The sequence below is a fragment of the Schistocerca piceifrons genome, chromosome 9, assembly GCF_021461385.2.
Source record: "Schistocerca piceifrons isolate TAMUIC-IGC-003096 chromosome 9, iqSchPice1.1, whole genome shotgun sequence".
NCBI classification, from domain to species: domain Eukaryota; kingdom Metazoa; phylum Arthropoda; class Insecta; order Orthoptera; family Acrididae; genus Schistocerca; species Schistocerca piceifrons.
The window spans coordinates 202,245,554-202,259,583 of NC_060146.1; positions in this window are offsets into that span (position 1 = coordinate 202,245,554).

Sequence of the window (14,030 nt, forward strand, 5' to 3'; positions counted from 1 at the left end):
CACAGCTCTCTCCATCAAGAGCGGCGTGGAAACCATTATGAAATTCGTGTTAACTTCCGTACATGGGCATTAAGACAGGGCAATTACGATGTATCATGTACCTTGTGTAGTGATGAAGAAACATATGCCAATTATGGCCAAGTAGACCGCCGAACTATTGTTCTGTTGACGATCCTCGTTGGCTTCGTCAGGTGAAACGTCACCATCCACGGAGTGTAAACGTGTTGCGTGGGATAATGAACCATCACCTCGTGTGCCCGTTTTTTCATAGATGGAACACAGAACCCACACAAATACAGCAGCCTCGAAGTAGACCATCTTCCACGGATGCTAGAAGACATTCCCCTGCAAACTCGGAGCAGCCTGTGGTACCAAGATGGTGGCTGAGCATCCCATAGTGCACTAAGTACTACAGCATGTCTTCACTAGTTGTTTCCAGATTGTTGGATTGGACACAAAGGGCCTGTACTTTGGCCAGCCTCTTCCTTGGATTTGACATCGGTAGACCCTTTTCAGTGGGGGGGGGGAGATGAAAGCGCTGTCTGCAAGAACATACGAACCACGCCAGACGATATGCAACGACGTATTACATCAGCCTGCTAGGATATCTCCGCTGAAATGCTAGCACGTCGTCCCATACGAGACCGGAAGCATGTACTGCCGCTGCCGGTGGTCTATTTGAACATAACTTGTGATGGTCAGTCGTCTCGTTGCCGGTCAGATTCCACGTAACTAGTGTATGCATTTGTGGTTTTCTTTGGTATGTGCTACCACAGGTATTTCAAAAGCATCAGTGTGGAAACTTTCGAAAATACGATATCTCGTAAACTACTCACACAAGAATCCTGCAGAAAAACACCATTGACATTCTAATTCACTCCCCCTCCCCCTTTTAGTTTGTTAATGTCAACAGGTATTGTTCCCAGAATGAGATTTTCACTCTGCAGCGGAGTGTGCGCTGATATGAAACTTCCTGACAGGTTAAAACTGTGTGCCGGACCGAGACTCGAACTCAGGACCTTTGCCTTCCGCGGGCAAGTGCTCTACCAACTGAGCTACCCAAGCACGACTCACGCCCCGTCCTCACAGCTTCACTTCTGCCAGTACCTCGTCTTCTACCTTCCAAACTACTTCGCTGTAAAGTTTGGAGGGTAGGAGACGAGGTACTGGCAGAAGTAAAGCTGTGAGGACGGGGCGTGAGTCGTGCTTGGGTAGCTCAGTTGGTAGAGCACTTGCCCGCGAAAGGCAAAGGTCCCGAGTTCGAGTCTCGGTCCGGCACACAGTTTTAATCTGCCAGGAAGTTTCAGGTATTGTTCCATTTAAAAAGTGTATGTTTAAGAGAAAATGTACTTCATAGCTGTTATTACTCTCTGTTGAACTGCTAAGAATGAGAGGAACTGACTACCAATCCATTCTGTGAAAACTGTAGATCAATGGCACTTTCCATTGCCGCAATATTTGTGGGGCAAGTTTTAAGTGATTTAACCTGTATAATCACTGCAAAGAAACTTCTAAAGAAACAGAGACTGCTGTGAAATAGGCATAAAACGTCAGCATCAATCTATAGGTAGAAAGACACTGAATGAAACGCGTTGTCAGTCAAGAGAACAATGCCTGGCATGGAAGTTTCAGTGATTCACGTAGCAGAATATGGTCAAATGATCTTTCACGAAACCCAAAGAAATTCTGGTGATAAGTAGAGGCTGTTAGTGGCACCAAAGTTAGTGTCCTGTCACTTATGGACGACACTGGAACTGCAACTGAGAATCAAAAGCAAAAGCACAAATGCTTAACTCTGTTTTAAAAAATTTTTCTTTAAAAAAGTAGAAACTAGGAGTGCAGTGCCAATTTCATCCTCGTACCACTGAAAAGATGAGTGAAGTAGATATTAGTCTCAGTCGTGTTGAGAAACAGCTAAAATCGTTCAAATTGAACAAAGCCCCAGGGCTCGATGGAATCCCTATCAGATTCTCCACTAAACTCGCGGCTGAAGTAGCCCTTCTGTTAATTATGCTCTATTGCAGATCCCTTTAACACAGCACCATGGAAACACCACACAATGCAACAGAATTAAATCAACAGACAGAAGAATGCTACGAAGAACAGCAAAGATACCCTACGAACGGATATTGACGCTTCACACTATTCTTGCAACCGACTCCATGGGAAAGAGAGTAATAAAACAGCTGGCCTCATATGGCGACAACAGAATACAGACAAACGGGACACATCAAAGAACTTATCATGAAAACATCATTCCAGTTGAACTTACCAAATTACAAGTACCTATTTCCAACAGAACTAACAGCAATAGCAACAGAGAAAATCTACCCCAAAAAACACAATGAACTAGAACAAACTACAAGAGGGAAACAACTACCACAACACCTACAAAGCAACGACATATGAAACAAAAGAAGTCAAAATAAATAGAAACGATGCCCGACACTGGCTGAGGTTTTAGGGGGTTTCCCTCAGCTGTTAGGGGAATGCCAGGGTCGTGTATTTCCCGCACCCAGGAGAAAAAAAGTAATAGTATAAGTAGAAAAGGAAGCTCACATACGTGATGACTGGGTGTTGTGTGATGTCCTTAGGTTAGTTAGGTTTAAGTAGTTCTAAGTTCTAGGTGACTGACGACCATAGATGTTAAGTCCCATAGTGCTCAGAGCCATTTGAACCATTTGAAGCTCACATAATAGAAAGTTCCCTACCAAACCTAACAAATAAAGAGTGCCACAACAGCAAACCATAAGTCTAAGCTAAGGCTCCAAAGGACATTAAGTCCTCCATGAGCCCGCCTGCACCCATCTGGTGAAAGAATGAAAGTTAAAAAAAACTGTGCCCAATAGCTGGAGGAAAGCAGCACAAGTCGCACCTGTCTATGAGAACGGTATCACAAGTGGTCCACAAAACTACTGTGCAGTATCCTTGACATCCATTTGTTGTATGATCCTAGAATATATTCTGAGCTTAAACATAATGAGGTATCTCGAACTGAACGGCCTCCTCCACGCCAAACAGCAGCTATCTCTAAATCTTAGATAATGTGCAACCCAACTCGCACTTCTCTCACATCAAATGCTGAAAGCAATGGATCAAGGCTGTCATGTAGATGCTGTATTTCTCTACTTCAAAAAATCATTTGACTCAGTGCCATACCTACTTTTACTAACGAAAATATGGGGTATCAGACGAAATATGCGATCTGACTGAAGGTTTCTTGGTACGAATGTCGCAGAATGTTATCTTGGATGGTGAGTCATCAAGATGTTGAAGTAATTTCGATTGTGCCACAGGGAAGTGTATTTGGTTCCTTGCTGTTCATATTGTATATTAATGACATTGCACACAACATTAATAGTAACCTCAGACTTTTCGCAGATGATGCATTTATCTACAACGAAGTACAGTCTGGACGAAGCAATACAAATATTCAGCCAGACCTTAATAAGATTTCAAAGTGGTGCAATGACTGGCAGCTTCCTTTAAATGTTCAAAGACGTAAAATTGTTCACTTCACAAAACGAGAACCATAGTATCCTATGAATACAATCTTAGTGAGTCACAGATAGAATTTGTAAACTAATACAAATACTTGGGTGTAACACCCAGAAGTGACACGAAGTAGAACGATCACCTACGTTCAGTCTTTGGTAAAGCAGGTGGCAGACTTCTGTTTACTGGTAGAATACTAGTGAAATACAATCGCTCTGCTAAGTAGATTGTTTACAAATCACTCGTGCGATCCATCGTGGAATATTCCTCAAGTGTGTGGGTCCTGTACCAGATAAGACTAGGCAAGGGATATTGAACGGATACAGAGAAGGGCAACACGAATAGCAGCAGGTTTGTCTGAACCGCAGGAGAATATCACTGACGTGTTGACAGAACTGAACGGGCAAACTCTTGAAGATAGATAGATGCTGTTCCAACAAAGTTTACTCAGAAAGTCTCAAGAACAGGCTTTTAACGATGACTCTGGGAATGTACTGCGACCCCCAACATATCCCTCCCATAGGGATCTGAGGACAAGATTAGATTAATTACAGCACACGTAGAGGCATTCATACAATCATTTTTCGCACACTCTAACCTAATCTACTTTTAAAGAGGCTTTGAGGCAATTTCTTTTTGCCATGTCATTTTACAGTTTGGAAGAGTTTATGAAACACAGTGGGAAACTGGCTTAAAATAAAATAAGATGTATCATCATATAAATTGAACATTAAACTGTACATTCTTATCACATATGTAACTCTTTTAGTGTTAACTGCTTATATTTAACTCTCTGGGTTATATGACCTATTCATATTTAATTTACTACGTTTTATACTTTGTAATCTGTAGGCCTAAGGTTTCTCATTTCATCATATTGTGCTACAGATCATTGTAGTAGTTACGTAACTTTCTAATCTTTACTTGTAAACATACAGAATAAGTACTAGTCATTGACAATGTAAAAATTGATTCACACTACATCCGTGTGAAATTCTCACAGTTGGATCCATGGTGTAAGAAATAAATAAATAAAACGGAAAAAAGCTCTAACAGCTGGTAGAGTGGTACATACCCTTCTGCCATGCACTTCACAGTGGCTCACAGAATATACATATAGGTGTAGGTTGAATGTGACCCACATGTCCTTTAAAGGCGTACGAACAAAAATAATTCACGTACTTTTAAATCATGATAACTGTACCATTTCTTAGCTGGATATACGGTTACAGCAATTTTGTAAAAATTCGTATACACAACAACAAAAAATTAAGATCGGCATATCAAACGTGTTCGATAGCTGGAGACTTTCACATACACACAGTTTGGATTGGTTTATTTCTTGGACTCCGCAGGTCAAACCTTTGAGACGTTAACACAACGAGCTGATATTTTTGTTCAACCACCTTGGTTAGTCTGGTTGATGCCTGTCCTTCAAAGAGATAGCCCATTCTCCCGCGGCTGTGTTAGGCGAGGTAGTATAAGTCAACTTCCGCCAAGCTATGCCGAGTTTGTCTGTCCTCTCCCCTGCACACCTTAACCTAACACCACGCAAATTAGCCTTGCTACTGTAGTCGTTTACCTTGCACCCTGAGGCGTCTTTCGATTTCTCAGGCTAATAGATAAGTAAAAGAATATTTTTTATATACTGTTTATTCTCTTCGTTCCCTTGGTATGCATTTATAGATATTCGTTCATTTTTCCTCCCTTCCGCAAACAGACCGATGTTTCGCGAATGCAGACCTTCCAGTTCTTGGTTTAAAACCAGGGCGCAGCGCCTTGCGAGGTAAAATTCGTGTGCTAGTTTACAACTGGTCGTACAGAGACAGTGGTTACTTCTACGAATCAAAAAGATATGTGCTCAAGTGTGATGATAACTGGGTCCACAGCCTTTGTGAAATTTTTGAATGATATCATTTTCGTCTTTGCCTGTTAAAACATTTATTCCTATTGCAATTTCGACATGCTGTCATTTTCAAGGGCTGTGAGATGTTGTAACCCACTCAGTAATACAAAGCTGTACCGTGCAGTTTAAGAGCATTTGCACGAGGTGTTGAAAATTTATCATTTGTTCCATATACTATCTACATTACAGAGGTGGTGAAATAAAAATGACGTAAACACTGAAGTTTAAATTTCGTATAGTAGGCGTCGTAAGTGGGTCACAAAAGCTGCAAATACCGCGCCTACTACACGAATTTAAAAGTCGTTGTTTACATCATTATTTCACCAGCTTGTAATGTGTATAATATACGGAACAGCTAATAAATTTATGCCACAGCGTGGCATAGTTTTGTATTATTGGATGGGTTACAACATCCCCTGGTACTTGACAATGACATGTCTTAATAATGTAATAACAGTCAGAAGCTAACTCTTATAGATGTAGAGTATTAGTTCAGATTTGTGTAGATATAGTTCGTTACCATAAAATAATCCATTTTCTGAAAGTCCTCGTATGTGGACCTCAGGTAATACATATTTGCTCATATCTATTTGGTCTTTGATAACGCAATACTGAAATAACTGTTATTTGTACACTCTACATCAACGCATGTAATATTATCCGATGAGCAATTAGCAGCTCTTTTAATGGCAGCAGTGCGGAATTATCTGATTAGGAAGATGACAATTTCTGCTCAGCTTGATGAAATTAACTGGTAAACAATAAGAATGTTAAGATTCCCTGCTAGTAGCTAGAGGAGGACATCCTCACACAGTGAATTGCTCTAACAGTGAAGATGTGGGTAAAAAGCCAACAACAGCTATGTTGCAACAAATTTCAGAAGTTAGGTTCTAAAATGGTGACCAACAACAAAAATTTGATGAGGCAAGGAATGCTACAATAAGCTGGAAACCTGGCTGCAGTTTCAGGATAAGTGACATGTCCATCAAAGGTGGAATGTATATATATATATATGTATATATATAGTGAAGAACATATTGTTGTGTACCTTATCATAAAACGTAAAGTAAAGATTTATTTACTCGCAGTAGCAAATTATTACTTGCCACAAATTACTGTATGATTATCATTTTCTAGCATTTGTGAAGTTGTTTTAGAACAACATCAAAAACCTGTGTTGTAAATCACATATTTCGTAAATATCAACATTAAGAATCATATTTTCTTTGTGAATTAGCATATTCAGTTTACTGTTTTAAATGAAATATATACATTGCTGAATAAAATGTTTTTACTAAAGAAAGGAGAAAAATAAAATACCAAGCAAAGACTAGTACGTTTTCACGATAAGTAAAACTTGTGGTCTATATAGGTGGACCTCCATTAATGCCATAGTGAATCATCAAAAATATATTTCATTTGCACATGCATTTATTAGTTTGATATGATTATCATTTTCTAGCAGTTGAGGAGTCGTTTTAGAATACCATCAAAATCCTGTATTCAGATCACATGTTTCATAAATATTAACCTTAAGAATAATATTTGATATGATTATCATTTTATAGCAATTGAGGAGTTGTTTTAGAATACCATCAAAAACCTGTATTGAGATCACATATTTCATGAATATTAACCTCAAGAATAATATTTTCTGTGATAATTAGCATATTCAGTTTACTGTTTTAAATAATATGTATATATTGTGGAACAAAACAGTTTTATTGAAGAAAAGGAAAAGAAACTACAAAGCAAAGATTATTACATTTTCATGATAAGTGAAAATTGAGGTCCATATTGTTGACCTTCATTTATGCCTTAGTGAATTAAAAAAAAAGTATTTCATTTGCTTATGTGGCATACTTGTTTATTAGTTTGCTGGAAAATATGAAAAGAAAAACTTCCTGAACTTTTTCTATCTTAGGAGTAAACGGGTTATTGGCGCTAGGCTGCATCATACATATAGGTAACCATAAAAATCAGTCTACAATATATGTTCTTATCTGTACCTACAGTCATAACAATACTGAAACACAATTTCATTGAGTTGCAATCTTTGAGGGGGGAGGGAATGAACGAATCTAAGCTATTTAATTTGGTAACCTTTCAAAAGCAAAGGTAACGAAGAAGATTACCAGCAGACTCATAAAATAGTACATAAACTAGATTTGTACCGGTTTTCAATGTCTTCCCACTCAGGCCAGCTGCTGGTTAAGCGCTCAGGGTTTTCACATTGCCTATCTTTCCATTTCTCCACACACTTGCACAATTCCTCGAATGCACTGTTGATTTTATCATCTCCAGGAGACCCTAATAGTTGTTTGAGTTCCTCGCAGATGGCGTCTCTCATTTCGTCGACGCCCTTCTGACTGCAAAACATGAAGAAATGATTCATAAAATCGGAGTCAAAAGTAACCTCCTCTGGGTTGAGCTGATAAACTGTACCGCCGGTGTGCACTAGGTCTGCGCCTATGACAGACTTTGCCTGTCGCACGCAGAAACAATCCAAGGCATTTTCGTGCAGGGCGAGGTTCGTTGAGATCACCAGCGCGTACTGCCTGCCTCCCAGACCCCATTTAATGGTCCTGTAAGAAGCCTCGTACCTCCTTATGTTGAAATCGGGTTTGTTGTCACCTTCTGAAAATAGGTCTCCTCTTCTGATCACTCCAGACGTCTTATGCTTCACTTGCACGAGCAATGAGAGTTTATGTCCACTTTCGTTCCAGGTGACTACGACGTCGTCAAATTTACCCGCGTCCAAGCTGTCGGAATGAATTTCAAAGTCGGAGAGCTGCTTCCTGACACAGCGGAGGAAGACCAGGGCGATGACCTGCTCTTCGTAGCGGAAACCGTGCCCCTTCCTTCGTGCTCCATTGTCTGAGTACCTGGAAAGGACAAAGAGGACATTTCTTTAAATAATTCTACTAGTAAGGTCCCAGTCGTTAGACGAGCTGTGGTGGACACTTTAATGTTTACTGATTGCAGTATCTTAATTTCTGCTTGAGGGCGTCATTAGAATACTAAATGTAAAAAACTACAAAGAACGAAACTTGTCTAGCTTGAAGGGAGAAACCAGATGGCGCTATGGTTGGCCCGCTAGATGGCGCTGTCATAGGTCAAACGGATTTTTTAAAAAATAGGAACCCCCATTTCTTATTGCATATTCGTGTAGTACGTAAAGAAATATGAATGCTTAAGTTGGACCACATTTTTCGCTTTGTGATAGATGGCGCTGTAATAGTCACAAACATATGGCTCACAATTTTAGTCGAACAGTTGGTAACAGGTAACACGTAGGTTTTTTAAATTAAAATACAGAACGTAGGTACGTTTAAACATTTTATTTCGGTTGTTCCAATGTAATACATGTACCTTTGTGAATTTATCATTTCTGAGAACACATGCTGTTACAGCGTAATTACCTGTAAATACTACATTAATGCAATAAATGCTCAGAATGATGTCCGTCAACCTCAAAGCATTTGGCAATACGTGTAACGACATTCCTCTCAACAGCGAGTAGTTTGCCTTCCCTAATGTTCAGACATACATTGACAATGCGCTGACGCATGTTTGTCAGGCGTTGTCGGTGGATCACGATAGCAAATATCAATGGACCATCCCGTATAATTCTCTCGGTTTGCACATTAAAAATACTATCACTGAAGGTACTATCCTCGCCGTAGAGCACCTGTAGAGGTCTCTCTCATTCCCCATATACCATTTGATCCCAACCAGTTAACCAATCTATTTTAAGCGAGTTCAGTCCGCAATGAAGGTTTTGTTTACAATAACAATAACTCAAGGTCAGAGGCAAGGGGGAATCAGGGATGGTGAAGAGCGGCAGGGAGGATGAAATTGACATAAAGAGCGGAAAGGAGAAATGGAAAGGGAGAGGGGGAGGAGGGGGTGCACAGAGAGAGGGGGGACGAGATGGACGGAGGGGAAGCAGATGAGAGAGGACGGAAGAGGTGGAGATGAACAAAGAGAGAGAGGCGACGCAGATGGACAGTTAAAAAGTGGAGAAGGACATTAGATTGTACAGTCTGTTAACTGCTACGGTCGCAGGTTCGAATCCTGCCTCGGGCATGGATGTTTGTGATGTCCTTAGTTTAGTTAGGTTTAAGAAGTTCTAAGTTCTAGGGGACTGATGACCACAGATGTTGAGTCCCATAGTGCTCAGAGCCATTTAAACCATTTTTGAACAGTCTGTTAAATAATCTTGTGGTCGCCTTAATCAATAGAACATTTATCTGAGAGCAAGCTAAAGCATATACATTCATGATACACACTCAAGTGCCAAACAAACTGGTATAGGCATGAGTGTTAAAATACAGAGATATGTAAACAGGCAGTATACGACACTGTGGTCGGCAACGACTATATAAGATGACAAGTGTCTGGCAAAGTTGTTACATCGGTTACTGCTGCTACAATCGCAGGTTATCAAGATTTAAGTGAGTTTCAACGTGACATTATAGTCGGAGCACAAGTGATGGCACACAGCATCTTCGAGGTAGCGACAACGTGGGGATTTTCCCGAATGACCGTTTCACGAGTGCACTGTGAATATCAGGAATCTGGTAAAACATCAAATCAATCCGATATCTCTGCGGCCGGAAAGAGGATCTTGCAAGAACGGGACCAACAACGACTGAAGAGAATCGTTCAACGTGACAGACGTGCAACCCTTCCACAAATTGATGCAGATTTCAAATAATGGTTCAAATGGCTCTAAGCACTATGGGACTTAACATCTGAGGTCATCAGTTCGCTAGTCTTAGAACTACTTAAACCTAACTAACCTAAGGACATCACACACATCCATGCCCGAGGCAGGAGCTGCAGATTTTAGTGCTGGGCCATCAAAAAGGGTAAGCGTGAGAATAATTTAACGCAACATCATCGATGTGAGCTTTTGGAGTCGAACGATGATGTACCCTTGATGACTGCGCAACACAAAGCTTTACGTCTCACCTGGGCTCGTCAGCACAGACATTGGAGTGTTGATGACTGGATTGATGTTGGCTAATCGGATGAGTCTCATTTGTATCGAGCGAATGGACGTGTACTTCTATGGAGACCCCATGAATCCATGGACGCTGCATGTCAGCAAGAGGCTGTTCAAGCTGCTGTAATAGTGTGGAGTGTGTGCAGTGGGAATGATACGGGACCCCTGATACGTCTAGATATGAGTCTGAGAGGTGACATTCACATAAACATCCTGTCTGATCACCTGCGTCCATTCATGTCCACTGTGCATTTCAACGGACTTGGGCAACTCCGCCAGCCGGAGTATCCAAGCAGTTCTAGGCGCTTCAGTCTGGAACCGGGCGATCGCTACGGTCCCAGGTTCGAATCCTGCCTCGGGCAAGGATGTTTGTGATGTCCTTAGGTTAGTTAGGCTTAAGTAGTTCTAAGTTCTAGGGGACTGATGACCTCAGAAGTTAAGTCCCATGGTGCTCAGAGCCGTTTGAACCATTTTGGGCAATTCCAACAGGACAATGCGACACCCCACACGTCCAAAATTGTTACAGAGTGGCTCCAGGAACACTCTTCTGTGTTGAAACACTTCCTCTTGCCACCAAAGTCCCCAGGCATGAACATTATTGAGCCTATCTGGGACGCCTTGCAACGTGCTATTCAGAAGAGATCTCCACCCCCTCGTACTCTTACGGATTTATGGACAGCCCTGCAGGATTCATGGTGTCAGTTCCCTCCAGCACTACTTCAGACATTAGTCGACTCCGTGCCACGTCGTGTTGCGACACTTCTGCGTGCTCGCTGGGGCCCTACACGGTATTGGGCAGGTTTATCAGTTTCTTTGGCTGTGTGAATGAACAAAAGCAAAATGCAATTGGAATTAATAACACGCCCAGTCACCCACAGCGTCGATAATTACTTGGTATCTCCGAGGCGTGCTTGAAAACAAGTTTTCCGCATATTCATGTGGACGAGACCTCCAAATGCCTCTAATTTGCGTTGACAGCTGTTTCAACATGAAGATCTGTTTTCCATGCAACTTATTTTTAACATTTTACCTTTTCAGTAGGATTAGCAACATGCGCCTGTGAGGGCCAATCCAGTAGCTGCACGCCTTTCTGCTTTTTCCAGTCCGCTGGAAAGCCTGCTGTGTTGCTTCTTATCATTGTGCTCCTACAGTGTCCAATCTTCATTTTTGTCGCAAGAAACAGTTTGGCTGTCGGCACCGAATATCTATAATAAATTTGTAGCATCTTCTGTGCATTTAAACTGTCGGCAAACACGTGCAAATCTCAGTCAAGAATTCAAAGTAAAGCTTTATGGACACTGCATGAAGGACAAAGATTCCCTCGGGTGCGCTGTGAAAGAACTAAGGCGATATCTTTTACCAAATGTGTGTAATGCCAACCACGCTATTATTTAACAGACTGTATGTACAATTCCAGTAAAAATTTAGCAACTGCGAAGCACTACCGGGTTCACTAATTATACAGTATACACTGATGGTGTTGTGGTCACGTGACGCAGTAACAAAAGCATGTAAGTGGAGCAGACACGGACGGGGGTTCGCCCTAGAGAAGATATGGGTACAAATTTGGACTTTGGCAAAGGAAAGATTATTATTATGCAGTCCGGCCCCGGTAGCTGAATGGTCAACGTGGCAGAATGTCAATCCTAAGGTCCCGGGTTCGATTCCCAGCTCGGTCGGAGATTTTCTCCGCTCAGGGACTGGGTGTTGTGTTGTCCTAATCATCATAATTTCATCCCTATCGACGCGCAGGTCGCCGAAGTGGCGTCGCTTCGAAAGACTTGCACCAGGCGAACGGTCTACCCGACGGGAGGCCCTAGCCACACGACATTTCATTTCATTATTATGCAGAGCCTGTGAGCGAGTATGTCGAAAACGGCGAAACTGGTCGAATGTTCACGTGCTACTATCGTGAGCATCTACAGGAAGAGAGAGAACAACAGTGATACTAGCACTAGGCGCTAAATGGTTGGATGTACACGACTCCTCAGAGAACGTGAGATTCGGGGGCTTGTCCGCTCTGTAAAGTAGGATAGATGGTGATCTGTGGCACCCAGGGGCGGTGGCAGGGGGGGGGGGGGGGCTATGGGGGCTATAGCCACCCCCCTCCCCAAATGGAGTATCATATTACACTGAACAAAATGACTTCAGCAATCAGCGAATATACTACTTCAACAAATTCAATCATTCTTTTATAATTATGTAGCAATATAGGCTGCAACGTATTTCAAAAACTTTTTAACAAAAGAATAAGGGCGGCAAATAGCTTACTATCTAAAGCAATAAATTTCATTTAACTTAAAATGGGCGTCTTATTATTTATTAATATACACTGGATGTACAGTAATGTACGAGTACCACTTACAATAATCAAGAAAGCTAAATAGTCTCGGTATGCCTACCAATACTTACATTGCTGACCCCAGACAAAAACTTCGAATTCGCCGGACATCTGGGTCAAATGGTATTATTTTCCGGGGCACACACATTCTGTAGACACGTTTTTACCCTGAACTCCAAAACAGTTACCAAAAACTATTTTAAGCAACACCAAATTTTACCAGTTTATCGATGGAGCACCCCAACTCTCCTCTCCTATTGTTAAGGGATGTTCCATTCCGACAATCCCCCTCCCCCGCCCACCTCACGCTCACGCCATTAGCACCCTCCCCCCTTGACCGACTTCTAGAACCTCCCCTGGTAGCATCTCTGAAGAAACAGCACAATGCTGGTACACGCACAATTGTTTCGGAGCACACAGTTCGCCGTACACTGTTGAACGTTAAACTCCACAGCAGTCCGCCCATTTGTGTTCAAATGTTGACCCAACGACATCGTCAGTTACGATTGCAGTGGGCGCGGGACCACTGGGATTCGACCGCCGATCAGTGGAAGACTGTCGACTCTTCCGGTGAATTCACGTTTTCTCTACACTAGGTCGAGTGTCGTCTCCACAAATGCCGTCATCGAGCTGAACGGCGGCTCGAAACGTGCAGCGCGGAAGGGGCGTGGGCTGGCGGCAGCAGTACACTACTGGCCATTAAAATTGCTACACCAAGAAGAAATGCAGATGGTAAACGGGTATTCATTGGACAAATATGTTATACTAGAACTGACGTGTGATTACTTTCTCACGCAATTTGGATGCATAGGTAATGAGAAATCAGTACCCAGAACAACCACCTATGGCCATAATAACGGCTTTGGTTCGCCTGGGCATTGAGTCAAACAGAGCTTGGATGGCGTGTGCAGGTACAGCTGCCCATGCAGCTTCAACACGATACCACAGTTCATCAAGAGTAGTGACTGGCGTATTGTGAGCCGGGCAGAGTGGCCGAGCGGTTCTAGGCACTACAGTCTGGAACCGCGCGACCGCTACGGTCGCAGGTTCGAATTCTGCCTCGGGCATGAATGTGTGTGATGTCCTTAGGTTAGTTAGGTTTAAGTATTTCTAAGTTCTAGGGGACTGATGACCTCAGAAGTCCTATAGTGCTGAGAGCCAGTTGAACCATTTGGCATATTGTGACGAGCCAGCTGCTCGGCCACCATTGACCATACGTTTTCAGTTGGTAAGACATCTGGATGATGTGCCGGCCAGGGCGGCAGTCGAACATTTTC